The sequence below is a fragment of the Phalaenopsis equestris genome, unplaced genomic scaffold (assembly GCF_001263595.1).
Source record: "Phalaenopsis equestris unplaced genomic scaffold, ASM126359v1 Scaffold229898, whole genome shotgun sequence".
NCBI classification, from domain to species: domain Eukaryota; kingdom Viridiplantae; phylum Streptophyta; class Magnoliopsida; order Asparagales; family Orchidaceae; genus Phalaenopsis; species Phalaenopsis equestris.
In genome coordinates this window covers 111,573-135,206 of record NW_018247870.1, presented here as the reverse complement: position 1 = coordinate 135,206, position 23,634 = coordinate 111,573, and the positions used below count along the sequence as shown (strand labels likewise).

Sequence of the window (23,634 nt, the reverse complement as noted above, 5' to 3'; positions counted from 1 at the left end):
GGCTCCCTAACGCACCCCTCCACTTTTCTCATCCGGGCTTGGGACCGGCATGTATAAATGAATAAAATTAAATACAGCTTTGGCTAGTTTTTTGCTTAGGTTATTTTTACCTTGCTAAGTTTTACTTTATCAGTTAGTGCTTTTAACATGTGTGTGACGTTTGGTCGCACGTCAAGAGTAGAATCTATTTGTTCGACTTCGGCTTGTCAGTTGCCCGACTCAAGTCTTAAACTATCTCATGCTCATTCACTCAGTCAGGCCACCATAACTCCGAACTTAGCTTAGGTGATTTGCTCGATACCCTTCTTGAAAGGTGTGAATTTACTTTAACCAAAAAAAGATTACAAAAGTATAAAAAAGCGACCAAGTAGCAGGCCTGTAAAAAAACTCTCCCTTTTGACAAAAAACAAACAAATGATGACTACTGTGCAGGGAACCACCTCTAGAAACTTATTTGATTCGAGTTGAGAGGCGTAGGTTTAGTGATGCTTGAGTGTGGAGGGTTGAACCTTGGATATCGAATGCTAATCGGATGCTTTGCGCCACATTCAATCAACCTAAGTGCTTTGTACTGATCGGACAACGTGCGTTGGCGGTTTTCAGGTGTTGGCGCTTGACTCGCGTATTACACCTCTCGAATCTCAATCACCCGGTAGAACCCCCTAGATGTAATACCATTGAAGCTCAATCCTATGATAATTTGAACAATATCCTTTGTGGAGCTTATCGATATTGGGTAAAGAACCGCCCAGAATTTCCTTTGGACTCGAGTTTGAAGATATGTTTGGGGAACTTCTGTCCCGTGCTCGATTAGATCAACGCCCCCCGCAAAGGGTAGCTGTTGGGATTTGCTTCCGGGGTGATTTACACGGTACCTTTCGTAGAAAATGTAATTACTGAGCAAGGAACAAGCTCTAATTCGAGTTTGGGAACATATCTAGGACATGTGAGCACCGCGGGCCATTTTTTGCATTCTACCAGATGTTTTTGGCATTCCTATAGGCTTTCTTGAGGATGACTTCCCCAAGTGCTAGCTAGATTTTGAAGTGCATGAACTCCTCGAGTTCACTAAGGTTTCTGGACCTGGGGTTGTATATTCAATTTGCCAATTCACATTTTTTATTTTCACGGTACAAAATTATGAAAATGGAATAAAACCGCCTCTTTTTATTTATCTTTTGCGAAGAGATATATAAAAATTATAAGGAAAGAAATGTTTGGGTGAGAAGATCTCTGTCATTCCTCGGTGCTCGACAGTCGTTTCACCATCTTGGTAATATTGTCTCATTGCCTCCGTAATGATGTGAGGTCGCTCGGTTCGATTTTGACCGGCGATTGGGCGTCGCCTTGCAGCACAATAGCACTAGGTCCGCATAACTGAGCCGCAACACTGCTCACAGCAAAGTGGTCTTGCATAGAATTTATTTCCACTTGGAATAAAGTTGTGATACCGGTTTCAGCGACCCTACATCAACCTTTACATTGTGGTCCAGTGTCGTATCTCCTATTGACGGGAATACAGCACCGTGATTTCTTTCTCATAATTATAGCGCTGGTTTTTTTGCAATGCGACCACGGGAGCTAACTGAAGTTTTACCTTGTTCTATTTTTTGAGTCACGTAATTGATGCACCGCTTTGGCTGGTGTAGCAATTACAGGGCACCCGTCGTTCAGTTAGAAACTGTCTTACTAGTTTAAGATTATCGCCTCTCAACTTTTGTAAGCAGAGGGGTACGATAGTTTCTCTCGATCGTTGATACATCCTTTCGTGGCGGCCTCCTTTAGCATTTCGATCACGCCTTTAGATCGAATTTGGTTATCTCAGACAAGTAGGACGAGCTCCTATTTTTATAGATTATTGATCTAGTGAATTGCCCTTCCGAACAGTGGGTACACCATTCCACATGGGTAGTAGTTTTGTTTTGCAGACAGATAGCAGAGCTTACGCCGTTCTTATGGTTTTCCACAGGTTTCACATGTTAATCATCATTTACATTACTTTTCTTCTTCGACATTTGAACTTTATGCCCGAACTTCTGAAGTTTTCATCTTCCCTGAAAAGCTCTCGATTGTGCACCTTGTATGTATATTTTTTTGATTTTGCCCTCTTCTAGGGATGCTTGACCTAGTTTTAGTGTCATTACGGTTTAGTCCTCGAGGCATATCCTTTTGGCATATTTAGGCATCGCTTGGGTGTGTTTATGCATGTAGGGTTTTTTTTTTATAAGCATGGTCATGTATCTTTTTAAGCCATAAAAGTCTAGCTCTCTTGAGTCTGCATGTCAGTCATAGTACCCAGACGACTTTTAGCATGACAAGCATAACAATAGGGAAATGAGCATTACTATTATTAGATCTCGTAGGCTTATTCCAAGCATGCCTGTTAACGTTTGTCACTTGTCGAGAGGATGGCTAGCTCATTTAGATGCTCGAGAGAAGGTCGGCTTGGCGACTGCATCAAAAACTTATGGAACACCCTCAGCCCCTGCACTTATACATCTTGCACGTAAATGTATGCATAGGCAACATCTTTTAGTTCCTTTTTTAGAATTAGGGCTAGGGTGCAGTTAGGAATTTTCGTGTATGTTTATTATTCATTAATTCGTGCTAATTGTTATATACTTTGTGTGTCTTTTGCACGCATTACTAAGTTTGAGCCTTTTGCACAAGTACATTAGAATGGAATTTTCATTGTAATGTGTCGTATCTAATAGAAAATAAAATTTTAAACTAATGCATTTCTACATATGTTATTTAGCTCTTCTACCACCGAATACAACGTTTTATATGTTGCATGAGATAGCCCCTATTGACTTTTTCTGCATATTGAGTACTTTTAACATTTTCTCCGTGTACTTTTTAAATTCCTTTAGGAAAGTTTGCACTGGAAATAAGATACGAGCACAAGTCCTGGAGCTTGGAGTATATAGATCATGTGGAGAGCACCAAAAGCGGTTTGCTCGTACCTCGTACTTTAATTCTAAATTTATACATTTATCGTATAGTTCTAGGATCAAGTATGTATATGTGGAGCCCGACTGCCAATTTTTTTTGGGACTATAGTCAGCCCAGCTGAACTTGATGACTTATTATTTTATATTGACTATTTCTTTTACTGCAATTTGCATGTGTTCACTGTGGTTTGTCTAGATATGATCACGATTAGGAACTTTCGGATAAAATACTTGCGATAAAAGCTAATTTTAAAATTTATCTTCGATAAAATTTCGGATTAAAATATTCAAAATTTTAAAATCTATAATTTTATTTCCTGTATTTATTTTTCTGCACAGCCTTCAAGACAATTTTAAAATAATCACAAAATGCATGAATATATCCTCATTGCATAAAAATAGGGCCTCCACAATTAGGATGTCTTGCATCACTGTGCACATGTTGCATGACCCGAGAAAAGTACTACTGTTTTTCAATCTGACTGGTTTGGCATATGATTTAGGGTCTGTTTGAAGCGGCTGCAGCTTCTCAACTTTTCAGCTGCAGTTGCGCTGCCCCAGTAAACTACTGCGGGGAAGTTGTTGCAGAGAAGTTGACTGTCTGTTTGGTGCAGCTGTGTGAAAACAGCTACTGTTTCTGGAAAAATGACTATGTTGCCCCTGCTTGGTAAAATTATTTAAAACAGAACTGTGACAGCGACATTTAATACTTCTGAAGGAGAATTTCACTTCTAAACAGTTTAAAAAATTAAAACATACTACAACTTCCCTAAATTGCAAATAACTATAGACTTTTTAGGTACTTAAACAGTTCTAAACACTTCTAAACAGAATTTCACCACAACCATAACTTTTATTCCTTCTATGGCCTCTTCCATGGCATATGTGAACTGAAATTGCTCTAAAGTAAGACAAAAAAGGTACTCAAACTTTATAATGTCCTAGAAGTTGCTCTTAGTACGCAAAAAAAATTAGCCAATTGATATAAAAATACACTCATCACTAGGAACAAATCTTATCAGATTAGATGATAAATGTCCTAGAAATCACAAATGATGAGTACGAAATTAGATTAGATGATAAAAAAATAAACTCACAAAACGTTTCATAGCTTCGGGCAGGGGACCGGTAGGGTTTCTCAGACCGGAATTCTGCGAGAAGAGCAAACCTTCATACGGGACAGGGACGAATTAGGCGCTTCGAGCAGAGGACCAACGAACAGAAGAGCGATGCTCGGAGTTGGCGAAGAGGAGGAGATTAGAAATCTTCACTCGGGAAGACGACGATGCTCGGACACTCGGGAGTTGAGGAGATCCGGGAAAAGGAAAGCTCCGCTCGCGTTTAGGGCAGGAGGGCATCAACGTAAAACCAATTTAACGCATCTGCCACGAAGCTCGGCCATGGATCGTTAACTGTGTTTCATGTTCTGCTGGATTCGCGGCCTGCCGCGAAAGAGACGCCGCCCCAAACGCGAAATAATCGCAGGGCGGTGTCGCGCAGCAGACAGGTAGCTGCGCCAAACAGACCCTTAGCTGATAAGGTGGTTGCCTAGTGTGGTAAAGAGTGTTAGAGGATCTCCCGATCATGAATAGTTTGTAAGTCCTTTGTGGATAGCCCAATACTATAGCAGAGTTGCTCATTTCCCTTCCTTTTGCATAGGTTTCCTATCCATACCCTTGGCAGCTATAATCCATATTCCACACTTTTGGTCTAGTTTTAGTCTTAGGAAGACGTTTGTCTCTTTTGGCTTCGAATCTACTTAGATCGATTCGGGTGATGCAAAACACAAGTTGTTGACGAAGTGACCCTCAGCTTAGTTGGGTCACCTCCTTTCACAGATTAGTAGATCTGGGGTGCCAATAGTTTGAAAGGAAGGTTCCATTGAGCCCCAACCAAGCTATCCCTACCTGTTTGGGTTCTTCAATTTACTTGTTGATCTACCCCTTTGGGCACAATCATCTCCTTGTCGATTTTTTGAAAGCGCATACCATAAGCTCTTTTCAGCTTAGTAGTGTCTACCCGTCAGGTTGTCTCTGTCTGGTGGCCTAGTTCTACCCGGACCGCCAGAGGATTTCCCCCTACTGATATAGTTAAAAATCTCCTTGGTTGTGCCTTTGCAACTATTTTTTAGCAAACACAACCCATTTTATCATGAGCTTTTTTAGATATTCCTAAGGATGTAATTGGCCACGAGGATAAATCATCGTGGGAGGTCTTTTTGAACCCATAATAAAATAAATTTAATTTTGTATTATACTTTGATTGTAAAGGCCTATTTATAAGATCTTTTTTGCATATTTTATCGGGTTGAGTGTGGTCTAATTTATTTTGGACTGCTCTTCTCGAGTTTAAATTATGAAGATTTTTCTATACAAATATCTTCATAGCTACTCTTTTTGTTTCTTCTTTATTTTTGTTCACCTTCATCTTTTCCTTTTTCCCTTGCCTTGGGTGACCAAGAAATGGGGATTTGAAGAGGACAGATGCTAAGAATGTCACTTAGCCAGAACAAAAGGGGCGCGAACACTTGGCTCATCAAAAGAAAAATTAAATTCAAGTATCTTAATATCATCTATCATAAATAATATACCATCACCAACATTCCATAATATTATCTCCCCCAAAGAATACTCTGGGTTCCTAGATAGACGATGGAAACTAGTATGTATAAATACCAGATTTTTACCTCGTTGAAGAGTAATTTTGTTCCTCTTAAGTGAATTAATAAAATAATAGATACTCTAATCTCTCTCACAACAAAAAGATGAACACGGTTGAGGTAAAACTTGAAAGCTAAACTTTGTATTGATAGAAAGCTTGCTCCATGAATCATCCACCACATCTTTCCATCCTACCTCTAGAAGTTATGGAGTCAAGATCAACGAAAGCACCATTAAATTTAAAGAAATCAGTAAACTTCAAATTAATCATTGATCTTTCTTCAATATTTGAAAAAAAAAAAAATCCTTTTTAAGCATTTTTATGTAAAGCAACACGGTTTGGAGCTTTGCTTATCTAAATATGAATGTAATACCTAATAAAAAAGTGCACATAATAAGTGACAACTAATTTAAGTCAGGATTAAAAAAGAATAAGTATTAAATAAAATTATACCTTAGATTGAGAAAGTGAACTAAACAATGAGCGTCATTTTTATCCCATCTTTCTACTGAATATAATATACAAACATAGAAAGCATCGTCATCATTTCCTCTTTTCCACATGTCTATATATAATATATTTCACATATTCTATCATAAGAGTTTACATATCATACACAAGACAGATACAAGGCTTATTTATATCGACTACTTTTAACATGTTATATATAAATTTTGTACAATTAATAACATATTTCATTTTGTCTCATCACACATCATCCAAGATTTTTTCCTTCACAAATTTTTTTTTATCTACATCTTCTGCATAATAAATGCTTCACTTGTCACTGATCACTACTATTTATAATTATTACTTTTATTATTTTGAATCACCTATGCATGATTATACTTACTATAAAGTAATTCTCTACAATAGCCAACATTTTTAGCTTCAGAAACTCATTAAATATTAACAATCTCATTTCAATGATTCCTAACAAGAATTTTATAAAATTATCATATTCTATAATGTCGATTATACAGCTATATTGCTCATGTGAATTTTTTCTATGTTCTTTAAAGCGCGTATACTCATCGGTATTAAGTTCAGTATATGAACAATACAATAAGTCTAAAAAATATGATAATATTGAGCCTCAATAAATGCTTCTGCAACTCTGCACACAAGTACATTATCAATGATTACTTAAACAACTTTATCTGAACCTACCCTTACAACCACTTTAATTTCCTTAGCAATATAGAATTTATCTTTATACGTCTTTTCACAATTAATAGCTTTTATAAATATTAGTCCAGATTCTATGACGCCCATAAAATTAATGAGTTCTTTGCACATCTATCCAACCAACACAAACTATGGCAACTCCTTTCACAATGTAAGTTTTTTTTGGGCTCAAGAAATTTTTCAACATTTGCTCCGCCTTTTTGAAGAAAATTATTTTTAATAGATTATAACCATTATAAATATATACAGTAAAAGGGTTTTTTATTGCATATAAGAAAATATTATAATAATATGAATTTCTTACCAAATGAAATAGAAAAACTATTGCGTAAAAGATTTAAGTAGTTTCTTCATGTAAATGATTATTTGCATACAAATTAATTGTTCTTTCAAAAGAATTAGTGTCAGAAAAAAAATTTATTAAAATCATAACTCTTTGCTCTAAATTAAATATCTACTTCGTTTAAACAACTTTGCCCAGGAAAGTAAAAGCTTCTTAAATATATCATTATTCTTTTTTGCTCTATATCAACATTCAACTTCTGCACTTTCTAAATTTGTATTAAAGTTATTCTAAAAGATGCATGAATGTCTACTACAAGTTATCGAAGCAAGCTCACTTTGACCTTATAATATATTCTCATGAATTTTCAATGAAAAAATTGGAATTAAAATTCAATAGTCGCATGCTCTGATTAATCTCACATTCTCTTATTTGGTGGCATATCCATAAAAGTTTTTGTTTCGCCCTCTATAAGATTATTATCAATCTAATTAGAATCCATTGTAAAAGCCATTATTTTATTTATCAATTATGAAAATTATAACCATAAAAAATTCAAATACTTTAATATAATCATGACTATTCACCTAAAAATTAAAATACAAATAAACAGAGAAAAAAATGGACTGCGTTATGTCCAATTAGACTTAGCAACCTTACGATAATAATATAATATTTTCAAGAATTTCAATCATGCATAACAAGATTTCAAGCAATTGTGACAGGTATAGAAATAATTTAAATTGATTTAAAAAAATTATTTCATTTCACAAAGAAAATAAATCATGAGTGTATAAATAATTTAATATGGTTTTAAGAATATGCTTGAAATTGAAAAATAAAAAAAAATCAAATTATATCAATTTACCAAAAAACAAGTTTGGTTTCGACAATAAGAAGGGCTTGACTTAGATAATCAGAATGCTGAGAAGGAATGAATGTTGCTTGCAAAGAGCGGCTTGCTTTGGTGATGGATTCTCAAGCTCAACTTTGACGTGAAGAACTCGGCTTCGATTAAAGTTGCTTACAACGAAAGCCGAAACACTACAAGGACTCGACGATGTTAAGAAATGCTCTCAACTTGAACAATGCGACACCGAGGAAGATGAGTTATCGAGGAATACTCGGAACTGGAACAAGTATGCTTAGATGTGGGTCACAGCTTCGATTTTGACATGCAGGTTCGAGTTCAACTTTGATCAAGGGTTAAGACAGAAGAGGCGAAGTGCCATTTGCAATTAGGTCCCTTGTCCCGCTCAATTATGCATCGAGTAGTGTCATAGTCGTGCCCCAAAATGTCCCAAGACATGAAAAACATAAAGGAAAGCTTCAACATGATTTATCTCATGTTAGACACATGTCGAAATTGTGTGTATAACAGGTCTGAAAAGAGTATGGTAACTGTTATATATATATATATATATATTCCACAATTTGTTGTGAATTGCACCACGCAATGAGAGAGCTTATAGTTTTTAGTAAGCCATTTCATAGTAAAAAACCGAAGTAATTGGGGAGATTTTTTTAAGGTAGAAGATAAAGGAAAAGTGTATAATTCTATATCTTCTACTTTTGTCGTGATTCCAGCTTCGCTAAATTGTTTAGCAACAGCTCATTTTGGGTGTTAAAGAAGAAAGGGTTATAGCGAAAGGAAAAAGATAAGAGAGGAAAAAAGGGGAAACTTTATATAAGGTAAAGTTGTTTCGAGTTATAAACTTCAATTCACAATATTTTTATGCAAAATTAACTTTATGATATTCATAAATTTAAAAAATTGTGATTCATAATTTATTGAATATAAAAAAGTGAGCACGAGGAGAGGCTAAAGAAGAAATTCTTCACGTGTTTGACCTAACGATCCAAGTAAAATACTCAATTGCTAAAATAATAAGCAAAATATCTAAAATATTAATGTTTGTTATTGCTTATTAATAATTCACTTGTTATGTGCTTGCCTTTTAAATTTCTCTAATATTATGTTCGTAACGTTTAATTTGCGTAAAAGATTACATGTTCATTTCAAGTTTCATAGTAATTTTTTAAAAATTTAATATCAAGTATAAATATTAATTATCACCTACATATCTTACTTCTTTTGTAAGTAAACAAGGTTAATTTTCTATAGGTACATCCACGTAAAACAAAAATGGCATAAAAATATAAGAATAATAGTTAAAGATGATAAAAGAAATGTTATATATTTATAATAGATAAATATCCATAATTGTAACCTAAGCAAGAGAGAGTAAAAATTCTAATGAGATGAACCTTAATAAGAAAATAAGTGATCTAGCTAGTATCAATAGGTCGTTATAAATATGATGTTGGACCGACCAATATTTATGATAGGAACCAGAGGAGTTTTTCACAAAAATTAGGGCAAATAAAATATTTTATTTAGCTAGCACACAACAACTCAACCTGAATACCTAAGGATAAGAATCTACAATTCAAGTGATATGAGATCTCTCCCAAACCCTAACACCTACAATTCGAGAGGTAAGTAATCTCTCCCAAACCCTAACCATAAGAATTAAGTTAACGATCTTATAGTATAACATAACCCTAAGCATAATAAGTCCTATTTATACCACACAAAAATAACTAATTAATGAATAAATTTTCTCGTGGCCTTACGCCTAATATAAATCTTAAAATTATTTGACAGGCTAGGCATCAGTCTAACATTACTCCACTCCCAAAAAGCACATTATCCTCAAGATGGAAGAAAATAAACTGTTGTTGAATCAAGTTGTATGGCTCTCAAGTGGTGTTCTTTATCTAGCAATCATTTTCATTTAATCAGAAATTTGTAGTGACCATCATAAATTCAAAAATTCATGTGCTCATCCTTTTGCCGCATCCGAATATGTTCGCAATCTTCAAGAATACTACAGCTCCAATAAACTTGTCCAGTAACTCATTGATCAAAGGGATGAGAAATTTATCATATACAATAATTCATTGTATGATAATCCACATAGAAGTGCAAACTCCCATCCTTCTTCTTCATTAACGAGATTGGGCTAAAAGAGCTCACACTAGATTGTATGATCCCAACATCCACATCTCCTGATTCCATCTTATGATCCCATTCTTATGCGCCTAGAGGTAGCGATATGGGCGCATAGCAATGGGAGAAACCAGTGATCTCAGGATTATTGCATGTTGAGCCCGCTCCCCACTCTTTCACTCAATCCCACAGCTCTAGATCTGTATAAGGCAATGACGCTGCCTTGATGTGGTGTGTGTTCTTCTAATTATTTCTTCTAGTGTCTCCTTCAAACACTATGACTCGATCCCGTGGCAAGCGGCAGTAGGCTTGTGTGAAGCTCCACGACCTTGTTTATCATTTTTTCTAGGGTTGTGGAATCACCCCTCCATGGTCGAGAAATACCTCTTAATTTTCGCTCTGACTTGGCTCACATCTTTCTTTAATTTCATCGCTAGAGCATCCATTTTTTTATTGTCGTTACTCTCAAAAGAGATTTTCAATCAGGTAGTCAAAACTCTGTACACCGCAATTTTGTTCATTGGTTTCCCAACTAGCCCTGCACGCAATTATGCAACAAGGTCACACTGCGGCGCTTCCGAGAGGAATCGAATCATGACATTGCGACCAAGGCACGTCCTACTTTTGTCATTGGCTTCCCATTACTTGTTGCAATCCAGATCTCGGCCTCCAATGCTCAATGACGATTATATTCACACTTCGATCCTTGTGATCCCGTCGTTGGTTTCCCAACTATGTAAAATCACGATCCTGTTGGATCCCAACTAGCTTGAACCATGACGGAAACGTTGAAATCACATTGCTTGCTGATGCACCAAAAATATATATTTTTATACCTATATTTTATACTTATTTTTTGTGATATTGTGTTTTAAAGGAATGTATTTTCATGTTTTATTGCAGGTTGATGATTTTTAGCACTTGAAGCAAAAAGAAGCAAAAAAGATAGAATTTGAAGTCAAAATGACGTTTTGAAGAGAAATATTCAGCACCAACGACGCCAGCATGAAGGAAGGAGTCCAAAACAGCGGGGGTGCCAACGGCGCCATTTCACAGAGAGCAACAAATTAATTTCGGGCCACAAGCGCCGACGGCGCTGAAGTCGGTGCAGAGCGAAATTCTAGAAGATTCGACGAATTTGGACCCTTTTTAAAGAGTTATTTGAGGTTTTTTGACCCCCCCGATAAAACCCCGACATTATGCTCTATTTAGAGCGGAAATTGATCAGAAAAAGAGTTTGCTAGAGTGTCATTGAGTTTTCTACAGTGTTACATTATGTGTATTATTTAGTATGGTGAGTCTAAGTGTGATTTCTCCTAAGAGTTATTGGAGAGAGAAGTGAGAGATTTCTTCTTCCCAACATCTTCGAAGAGAGAATTATGAGTATTGTAAAGAGATAAGGAGTCCAAGATGAGCTACAAGGGATTTGCTTTGAGAAAGAGTTAATGATAAGTGGTGTTTGTTTATTATTGTTATATAAACTTTCTTTTACTTATGAAATTTGTATTTTGTCGTATCTTTCTCATAAGGTCTGAGTAAATTTCTTTGTTTTTCTCCGTAAACTAAGATATGGTGAAATGAAGAGATAATTTGGATGTGACAATTTTAAAATATAAAATAAATTATGATGATTTTTTTATTCCGTTCTTAATTTACTTTTCGATTTTGTTAATTGAAATGTTAACATCTGTTGTGAAACATACTATCCGGGAAATTGAGTATAAGTTTCACAACAAAGTGAGAATCACATTCGATTCCATGAAGGAGTATTTCGTTCATGAAATTGAGTGCAAATAAATAGGAAAATATATATTACTGGGCGAAGAATTGGAGATTCTAGAGTGACAGACTAAACTCCCCAATTTGGTCTTAATATTTGAGAACTAAAGCGAGAGTTAGCCTTCAGGGGAAGGAAAGTGGGAGCTTTAAAGTGAGAGTCAGTATCCTCCTAGTCTAACAACAGATTTAGAGACTAAACATAAGATTAGCCAACGATTCTCTATAAGACTTGACTGAGGGTAGAGAATTAAAATTGCTCATATTTAGCATAAGACATAATAAAACCATTTCTTTCTCATTTAACCAAAAACTAATTGTAGTGGAAAAGATTGTTTCTCATATTGGATAACTTCGTCACAAAAATATAGTTTGATAATTATTGCTTAGCTTTGTTTTACAGTTTCGCTAGTAATTGGTAATTTAGTTCTGATAGCACTCTAAACATTTGAAATTAGTGTAGTTGATTTTCTTTATTGTTGTGAATTTCCTGATTTAAATTTCCATTACGAATTTACACCTTCCTCATGGGATTGATATTTGGGACTAAAACAGAAAGTCCTGTATTATTTGATAACGATACGTATACTTGCGTAGAATCCCAATATAAATTGTTTCAATTTCTTATTCATAAATAACGAATCAAGTTTTTTGCGTCACTGCAAAGTGGGGTCAACTTTATTAATTTTACATATCTATAATTTCGGGATCAAGTTTTTGACGTCGTTGTCGGGGAAGTAACGGTAAATCAAAAACTTGATTCCGAAATTATAGATGTATAAAATTAATAAAGTTGACTCCGCTTTGCAGCGACGTCAAAAACTTGATTCGTTATTTATGAATAAGAATATGAAGCAATTTATATTGGGATTCTACGCAAGTATATGTATCATTATCAAGTAATACAGGACTTTCTGTTTTAGTCCCAAATATTGATCCAACGAGGAAGGTGTAAATTTGTAAAGAAAATTTAAATCAGAAAATTCAAAACAATAAAGTAAATCTATTACACTAATTTTAAATGTTTAGGGTGCTATCAGAACTAAATTACCAACTACTAGCAAAACTGTAAAACAAAGCTAAGCAATAACTACCAAACCATATTTTTATGACGAAGTTATCCAAAATGTGAAAGTATATTTCTCACTACAATGAGTTTTTGGTTAAATGACAGTGATAAATGGTTTTACTATGTCTTGTATCAAATATGAGCAATTTTAATTTTTTACTCTCAATAAAGTGTTATATAGAATCATTGACTAATCTTAGGTTTAGTCTCTAAATCTGTGGTTAGGCTGGGAGGATACTGGCTTTAAAAACTTTGGGTGCTGAAGTGTAGATGTTAGGCCTTCAAGGGAAGGGAAGTGGGAGCTCCGGAGTGAGAGTCGGTATCCTCACAGCCTAACCACGGGTTTAGAGACTAAACCTAAGATTAGTTAACGATTCTCTACAATACTTGACTGAGAGTACATAATTAAAATTGCTCCTATGTGGCACAAGGCATAGTAAAACAATTTCTCTCCCATTTAACCAAAAACTCATTATAGTTGGAAAGATGATTTCTCATATTGGATAACTTCGTCACAAAAATATAGTTTGGTAGTTTTTGCTTATCTTTGTTTTACAGTTTCACTAGTAGTTGGTAATTTAGATCTGATAGCACCCTAAACATCTAAAATTAGTATAGTAGATTTTCTTTATTATTGTGAATTTCATGATTTAAATTTTCATTACAAATTTACACCTTCCTCGTGGGATCGATATTTGGGGCTAAAACAAAAATTCTTGTATTACTTGATAACGATACGTATACTTGCGTAGAATCCCAACATAAATTGCTTCAATTTCTTATTCATAAATAACAAATTAAGTTTTGGCGTCGCTGCAAAGCGTAATTAACTTTATTAATTTTACACATCTATAATTTCGGGATCATATTTTTGGCGCCGTTATCGGAGAAGGTAAGGGTATTAAATAGATTTGGTAAATTAGAAAATTTAGTGATAAAGTAAATAAAATAAAAATAAAAATCAAAAATTTAAAAATCAAAAATCATAAGAAAATAATAATAAAATATATTTTTTGAAATTTAAGAGTACTTTTAAGAAGATGTGCAGAGTCAGCTTCATAAATTTTACACAACTATATTTTCTCGGGATCATATTGAATCTGAAGGTTTGGTACCTTACGATTCAGAATTAGAACGTACTATTAGAAAAGTTCGAAAACAACAAAAACAAATTAAAAATTTGAACGAAATGGCGAATAACTTAGATAATCAAATAAATAAAAATCGACAAGAACCTTTAAAAAATTATGCTAATCCTACAACAGATGAACTTCACTTGACTATTTAAAATCCTGATTCTCTATTATATTCAAGAAAAATTGCAAATTGTCTTATTAAAGCCACTTAAAATATCCATATGAAAAAGAACTTCATGAAAACTTTACTAGTAAATATGTTAATACTTACATACAAGTTTAGAGAATGTAGCTAAGTCTTCTTCTTTAAGTTAATTCAAGTAAAGGCAATTTTTTATTAGGCAGCTTCTCAAGTTTCTCCTCACATTTTTGTTTTCTTTTTTTCTCTTTTTTTTTGTTTTTTAATTTTTTTCCTTTTTTTTTCATGTAAGGATTATTATATCTGGATAGACTATAATAATTTTGAACTTCACTATCCTCTTCTTTATCCTCTTCTTAAAGTTATTAAAGTTAAAAAATTTTTTACATTCCTTCACTTTATAAATTCATTATAGCTTTGAAGATTTTTTATAAAATTTCAATTTTTTCTTTATACATGAAATTCTAAGATTCTCAATACTTCAAAACTACAAATTCCTTTACTTAAAATGAAAAAACATTGTCTTATTCTCTCATACCAAATATCTCAATCTCTAGAATTTACTTTTATCATTGAAAATTTTTACTTAAGCTTACTATATATTTAGAAACACAAATATAATTATTTAAAGTTGGACTCTACTACCACAAGTCATGTTAAATTAAAAATTTTTAAAATATAGATAATTGAAGACAGATAAAATTAAGTTTCTTTCTTTAAAAAAGAATTTTTCTCCCCCCCCCCAACTTAATTTTTTTAGAAGATTAAGCATGGCCCCAACTTAAATTTTCAAAAGATTTAGCAAGAAAAACTTAAAAAAAAATAAAGGGTGAAAGAAAACATTTAATACATAAAGTAAATACGTACCTGTTGAAGGTTCTGATATTGAAACTTAACTCTGAAATATTGCAGGTGCTAATAAGAAAAGCTACAAGACTTAAAACATTAAATAGCACAAAATATATACAAAAAAAATTTGCTGAAAGAAAGTTAACTAAATATAAATACAACAAAGTACTAAAAACAAACAACAGTAAATAAAATAAATTTTACTTCAAAAACAGCTCTACACACTATAGTTCATAACACACATTCAATAAAGATCAAAGTATCACACTCAACAGACTAAATAATAACAACAACAAAGTGCAACAAATTATAAACTAAATAAAAGTTTAGAACTATTACTAAGAAGACATCTTCACTCATCCTCTTCTTCTTCTTCTTCTATATCAAAGTTCTGCTGTTGATAAGAGGTAAAGATAGGGTGACTAGGAAATTGTACTGAGTGGTCACCCCTCATGCATCTAACCATAACATCATCATATGCAGCATCATATTCAAACTTTTGTTTTGTTAAATTATCATTGTTCAATCCTGACCTCTAAATTTTTAATCATGTTCTCTATCCTCAAGATATCTCCTTGTTGGATCATCGATTCCATAAGTTCCTGGAGAGTAGGGGTACTAGAAGTAGAAGGAATATCCCTACTCCTACTTGTTCTCCATTCAACATGAGATTCATAGGTTCTAACATTTGCTAGCCCAATAGGTTTAAGAGGCTCAATCCTTTCCTCATCAATTCAAAAATCAACTCCTGATTGCTCACATAATGTGAATCAGAGCAGGGTGTCCTAATCCACCAGTCGTCTGACCTAGAGCAATAGAACGAATGTCCTTATAGATTATAGAGCCAAGATCTAGACTGCCCATCTGTTGGATACGGAAGTTCAAGATAGCTCTATCCTTAGTAACTTCGCTATGGTGGATCGTAGGTATCATTCTAGCAGATATAAAGTAATGTCAGGTCTTGGATACTACATTTAACATAGAAGCAGGGAAGTTTACCTTAACGTTATTCTTTACCTTCTAAGCTCCTCTTCCATCAGTAAGAAATGAAATAACTTCATCAAAAGCCTCCTTCGTAGCAGAGAATGTGTTTTACTCACAGTGAAATGCTCCTCGCAACTGACAAATTTCATTAATCCTCCTCAGGGTGAATTCAACCATTTTACGACGAACTTAGACGTGGTCATCAGAATTTTCACAAAGTCTTTAGAAGTCTCTTGAAATTAGCATAGAACTCCATTACTACGCCAATAACAGTCTCGGCAGTAAAGTAACAGAAATTCTCTCACTGCCGAGCAACAATCAATCTCTTGACTTCACCACCTGGATTTTTTAACGCTCGATCCGGAATTATTTTTTTTGCATTCAGTAAACTATTGAAATGAATGTTAGCTTTGAAGTTGATGAATCTTTGGTTATCAAATTCCAATTTCCTCTTTCCTCCGCTCGTTCTTGGTGTCATTGCAATCTTTAAAAGAAAGAAAAAAAAAAGATAAAATCCAAATAAATTCTGAAAATTTCAAAAATCACAATATGGAACGTTCTAAACTTAAATCCACTAAACAAGAGTTCTTCATCAAAGGATTTTCTCAAAATCTCCTTAAAAAAATTTTAAAATTTTGGATCTCGGTAATGTAACAAATGTAGCTCTTATCAAGAGAAGATGAAATCCAAACTTTTTTGTCTTTTAATCCATTTAAATCCAAGTGTTTTGCAAGCCCTAGGGGTGCAAACCAAAGGTTGAAGGTGACCAAAGGAGTAAAAATGTCATTTTCACTGTGCAATTCACGAAATTTTAAAGTATTTGGGGATTTTCGAGTCTCAGGCGCCATCGGCGCCCATGCTGGCGCCGTCGGCGCCAGTGCCAAAAATATTCAATTTTCATTATTTTCGCACATCAGTTATTTCTAATTCACTTCAACGTCTAATTAGTCTCTTTAAACAATAATAGTCATCCTTAAATAGTCCACAAACAAGTGTTTTTACAAATAACACAAAACCAAGTTTTATATATGAAATTTCTAATTTTTATAAACACAAATTTTTAATCACACTAACACATACATAAAACAAATCACACTATAATTCAACGTCGAAATCAAGTCACAATACTAGAACGCTGAAGACTAAATTATACATATAATTAAAGTTATAGAAATTTCAAAGCAAAGCAAATCCAACGCAATTACATTAAAAACATAATTAATTTTAAACAATGGAAAGTCTAACTTCTTCAATTACTCCTTTTCATCTTCATAATAGTCTCCTCCTCTAACATCTCCCATAGACTGGTGATGTACGTACAAATTGTAGAATGGTCGGTACGAGAATTGATTAGTCGAATTTTTATCGATCTATTCATTCTTCTTGAACATATGCACCAAACTTGCTTCAATCTGTCCCGTATAATCAAAGTGTTCCTTCATCCTCCAATCTAAGTGATCAAAAAGGTAAGTAAGATTTCCTATCGCATTTATGATGTTCTAAAGTTTTAATTCTATCTTCTTTATTTTCTTCTCCAAAACTTGTGAACTTCCAACTGTACAGGGCATTAAGGGTGTCGAAGCATATGATGATTGATCCAAGATAATGTCCAACGCTTCATTTTGATTCCCAATATAGTTTGCATCAATAGGATCCATGGGCTCCCAGGGTAATAACATTTTCTTCCAACTTTCATATGGTACTTGAGATTGACTGCAAAGTAAGAAGACATGGGCCCCAGTCTATTTATAGGCCCATTAATTATAATACCCATAATAGATTTAAAAATAATTGATCCCACATCAATGGACATTCTCATTTGAATGCAATAGTTTAAGATTGCACTTTCCTTTGTAATTTTATTAATTTTCATTGTAGAGAGTAGTTTCACAGAGATGAAGAAATGTCATTATTTAGATATCGGATTTAGCAGCTATGGGTTTCGAATTAGAAGCTATGGATTTCGAAATTTGAAAGTATCTGGAATAAAGTTCACTTAATGACAGATTGGCACACTTTCTATTAGAAACGTATCATTAATTTGCGACGGACTAAATGGTACGCCCTTACCTCGAACAAAGACGACTCCTTGGTTAATTCATGAAGATTAGCTTAGAATTCCATTACCATTCGAAAATCCATCAGAAATTGGTATACATCATACATCAAATCTTTCGTTCCAATAAAGTTGGCATAATAACATATTGGCACGCTTTCTATCATAAACATATCATTAATTCACGACGGAGTAACTGGTACGCCCTTACCTCGAACAAAGACGACTCCTTGGTTAATTCATGAAGATTAGCTTAGAATTCCATTACCATTCGAAAAACTACTGCAATGGTAGTGTAGCATAAAACTTCTCAACGTCTCAGTACTATGAGTTTCTCAATTTGCGAACTTGGATTACTCAATCCATGATTGGCAAAGCCTCTCTCCTTGATAAGTCTCTTCTTCGTGATGACTTTGTCATATAATTTATGCGTGTCAAAACTGATAAACTTTCTTGATTGAAAATCCCATATCTTGATGTGTTTCTCGAATTAGAAGCTATGGATTTTGAAATTTGGAAGTATCTAGTCGTCTAAAATGGTTTTCATGCCTTTAAAAAGACCGTTAGGCAGTTATTTTGAAGCGAAATCCTGCCAAAGTCCGCCAAAAACTCCCTGAACTGTCGAAACCACAATAGGCGTTGTCGGCGCCCCCGATGGCGTCGTCGGCGCCATAGCTCTGTAAAAGGGCATCGTCGCGCTAAAGCCAAAATTGCTTTCGTTTCATCTTTAGTTCAATTCATTCCCAATACCAATATTTGCCTTGATTTATAATATATAAGATTGTGTAGGATTTTAAGATATTATTATCTCCTAATAGATTAGAACAATTATTAAACAAAATACTAAGATATCTAGATATATATATATGGGTTGTCTCCCACAAAACACTTGGTTTAACGACGTCAGCTCAACGCACCAATGTTTATTCAGGATGACTCAACATCAAGATTTCTTTAAATTGTGGCTTATGCCCTTTATAATAAAGTTTTAATCGATGTCCATTAACTTTAAATATCTTTTTAGTTTTAGGATCTTTAATAACAACGGTTTCATAATAATAGACTTTGATCACATTGAATGGTCCTAACCATCTAGATTTCAGTTTTCCTGAAAATAATCTCAATCTAGTATTATATAATATAACTTATTGTCCAGGTTTGAATTTCTTTTTTATAATCCTCCGATCATATCATATTTTCATTCTCTTTATAAATTTGTGTATTATCATAATTTTCATTTCTAATATCCTCAAGTTCATTGAGTTGCAATAATCTTTTCTCACCAGTATCATTTAGATTAAAATTGAATTTCTTAATAGCCCAAAATGTTTTATGTTCCAACTCTACTGGTATGTTTTACCAAAAATAAGTCTATATGGGAACATTCCAATAATCTAACAGATCAAATTTAATTTATCAGGATTCATAACTTTTTCTAAAATTCACTTTATTTCACGATTTGATATCTCTGCTAGACCGCTAGTTTAAGTTAAAATGTATAATCTAACTCTATGTATAATGTTATATTTTCTAATCGATTTCTTGATCCTCTTATCCCTAAAATGAGATCCTCCATCCATAATAATTACTCTCAGCATTCCATATATTGTAAAAATGTTTTTATTTAAAAATTTTGAAACACTTCGAGCATCACATTTAGGTACAACAATAGCTTCAATCCATTTGGACATATAATCAACAACAAGCAATATATATTCTCTCTCATTTAACCAAAAACTCATTTTAGTGGAAAAGATGTTTTCTCATATTGGATAACTTCTTAACAAAAATATAGTTTGGTAGTTATTGTTTAACTTTGTTTTACAGTTTCGCTAGTAGTTGGTAATTTAGTTTTGATAGCACCCTAAACATTTGAAATTAGTGTAGTAGATTTTCTTTATTGTTATGAATTTCCTGATTTAAATTTTCATTACAAATTTACACCTTCCTCGTGGGATCAATATTTAGGGCTAAAACAAAAAATTTTGTATTACTTGATAACGATATGTATACTTGCGTAGAATCTCATTATAAATTGTTTCAATTTCTTATTCATAAATAACGAATAAGTTTTTGGCATCAATGCAAAGTGTAGTCAACTTTATTAATTTTACATATCTATAATTTCAAGATCACTTGCTTCCCGGATCGCGAGGTTAGGTCACTATGGCATGCCCGATCCTAGGACAAGCCTGATCCCTTCTCTGATTTAAAACCTATATGATCTCATCGTTAGCTCCTAGCTACAGCAATCCCGCAATCATCTCCCAGCTACGGCAATCCCACCCTTTTCTTGCCAGAATTGAATGTTTTGAAGCCAATTTAATAGGAACCGGAGGAGTTTTCCACATAAATTAGGACAAACATAATATTTAATTTCACTAAGACATAATAACTCAACCCAAATACATAAAGATAAGCACCTATAATTTAAGAAATAAGAGATATTTCCCAAACACTAATCCTAACACCTACAATTCGAGAGAGACTATCTCTCCCAAACACTAACCCTAAAATTCAAGATAACAAACTCATAACATAACGTACCCCAAAGCATAATAAGCCCAATTTATACTCCAAAATAATAATTACCAAATGACTAAACTACCCTTTTAGCCTTGCACCTAACATAAATCTTCAAATTCTTTGGCAGGCTCGGTGTCGGTCTAACAACCATATTACCAATTATTATGATTGATGGGCTACGTAATGACCTAATGATATAAATGTGTCAAATCATATACAAATATCTTATGATATTTCTAGGATTAATAATCTTAAAAATAAAAATAAAATTAAAGTAGAATAAATGCATGCAGAGCATGCTCATAGGATAAAAATATGAATGTGAGGGGATCCAGAAAAGCAACTGTAATAAATAGTTGGCATGCCATGAGGTCTCCTACGTTTTTTTTTTTTCTTTTTTAGGGAGGGGAAAGGAGCAGTTTGATCATTAGTCAAGTGACATGTCCATTTGTGCAGCTTTTGATCATACAGTTTTATGTGTTTATAGAAGGCATTAGTATCTTAAGTAAAGATATTTTAATACATAGATTATATATCTAAAATATTTTTAAAAGCTCTATATTTTAGTTGAAAATTATTTTATGCAAATTTTCATAGTTATATTCTATGAATATTAATAGAGTTAAAATTTTAAAGTTTGCTTGATAACCAATAAGAAATGCTAATTATTTACTTACGTGATCATGATAAATACAAATCAAAATGAGTGTAAGTTAAAATTATGTCTAACTGAATTGTCCTGTTGTGTTTTACCTCTTGTACCTAAGGAATTTGATTGGGATGTGGTACGATCTCCCTACTCTTACAGCCGCGGCACCATTTAAATTGGTTTCATCCAACCTGATAATTAATGAGGGTGATGAGATTGTTGCATAGGTCAAAATGAAAAGTTTCAAGTCTCGAGAGTTTTAGGAGACAATGCTACTCATTAGGTGGCTATGTCAACTACCTTATTCATTCTTCTCAACTCGAAGATGATGCATCCATTAAATTGTTTTATTCTTCTACATTCACATAACAATTAGTGAGTTCAAGCAACTTAGTCAGATTATTCAATTGTTGCAAGCTAAGTGGATAGAGAAAGAGTTTCTCGACGAGACCTTGAGTGAGGGCGGTTCAAGTAATGGCCTCTCTTCAAAACCTTTCATGAATCACTTCAGCAACTCATCAAGTTCCTACCGCACTTCAACAAATCTTGTAAGTTCTTTAAATAGGGCTCCAGTGAATTAAGTCATGAACAAACTTTGGAACTAGGCAAATTATGTAATAGTCCCAAGTGGCAAGCTGAAAAATTATTTTAATGACAGCTCCATGAAGTAGAGACAACAAATTAAAAATCTGTTATGTTATTTGTTGTGTCAATTCGGCCTCTTTAGGAGTCCAAATGAGGAATCTTAAGCTTAGGTTGCGGCCTAATTTGGACAATTATTTGGAGAGATCGTTTGTTAGTTAAAGACTCTTTCATGCTACTTTGTTCAACTCCTCTTTCTTTGATCTAAGTCCAATGCAAGCCTCAATCCTGAGACTCCAGTGCTCTCCACCCTAGAAGCCACTGATTGAGTAGATTCTTCAAGATGTTGTAATCTAAGTGTAGTTCTGACAATTTGGTCCATAACATATTGTAGCAATCTGGTGAGTCTCTCATCCATGTCAATCAATTGTCGATTTGTTATAAAATTCTACTTCTTCATGTTAACAGAAGTTTCTATTGCAATAATCTCTTTTTTTTTTTTTTTTTTCCGACACCTTCTATAAAACTGTGCGTTTCTTTTCTAGTTCTTGGCATAGAGTTATGCTCCCTACATATTTTGAGATGTTGGATCCCATTTTAATTTTGGTTTATGCCAAAAGCCTAGTAATATAGAAGAAGCGAGAAAGGGAAACATGGATAAGTAGAAAGTAGGGGGAAAGTTACTTTGAAGCTGAAGAAGCTATAATACAAGAGGAATGTAAAGCTCTAGGGCTCCCCAAAATCCCTTATTTACAAATAAATACATGGGGTCTTGTGTGCCACCAAAAAGCCACAAGATAGGCCATATATGTAAAATGCACTAATCAAAATATAAGAGGTGTATAACCAAACTAGAGCTCAGACTCATAATGATGGTTTGCTATCAAGCTTAGGAAATAAATTGGTTTTCCTAATAGTGAAGGTCGGGTAGCTTTCTAGGCCTATGTGGTTATTGGATCAAGTTGATCTGTGAATCTCCAATTAGTTTTGTGTGAGCTATTCATAAATTGTGAATGTTCCCCTTCTTAGTCAAGAATCCATCTTGACACTAGGGTGTGAATGCCTTGAAACAGCTAGGTGAGTGGTCCTGAGGCCCAATTGGTGAATCTATCATGAACTCAGCTTGGAAAGTTTTTTTGAGCCCAAAGCATTGTCGATTGCTCCTCTATGCTTTCTACTTGAGCGAGTTTGCCTTAGGGTATGCAACATGCAAAGGAATCAATATAAAAAACTATAATAACATGTTTACTGTCCAATGAGTAGATTTCTAGGAAGACTTAGAAAGTGATGTTTTATTTTTGTTGGGCCTAAAAGAATGTCAAGCATTAGAGAGATTGTGTTTGGAACTAGATCATTAGTCTATCCACAAATAAAACAGCATCTGGTCTATGAAGGTCCATCTTTGCTTTGATATCACTGCTTCATTTTGTCTTTGAATGCAAAATAAATTTGGCATGGTGGTTGACACTTAGTGTAAGTAATACTTCAAATTGTCCATGATATTCTTTCCTTTGGATCGAGAAATTGTCCATGATACTTTCTTCTTTGGATCGAGCAAACTTTAATAGTTTAAGAGCTACTCAACTAAATAATTTTCTTGCTAGAATTTCTAAAAGAATCCTTAATGAGTTTCACAAGGATAATTTCACTTAATATTTGAAGTCAATAAGGGAAAGCATAGTTTAGCAGATCTCCTTCTCGTCATTATAATATTATACATAAATGTGTGTGCCCTTCAAATTTCATTGATTTTAAGGCTTTGCCACATC

The 23,634-nt window shown here is 33.8% G+C and overlaps 1 protein-coding gene across 2 annotated transcripts in view; it reads right to left on the bottom strand.

The window, feature by feature from the left end:
• Nucleotides 1-23,634, bottom strand: part of LOC110038059 (exonuclease DPD1, chloroplastic/mitochondrial) — a 54,305-nt gene that overhangs the window by 26,478 nt on the left and 4,193 nt on the right. The gene's annotated exons all lie outside the window — the stretch shown is intronic.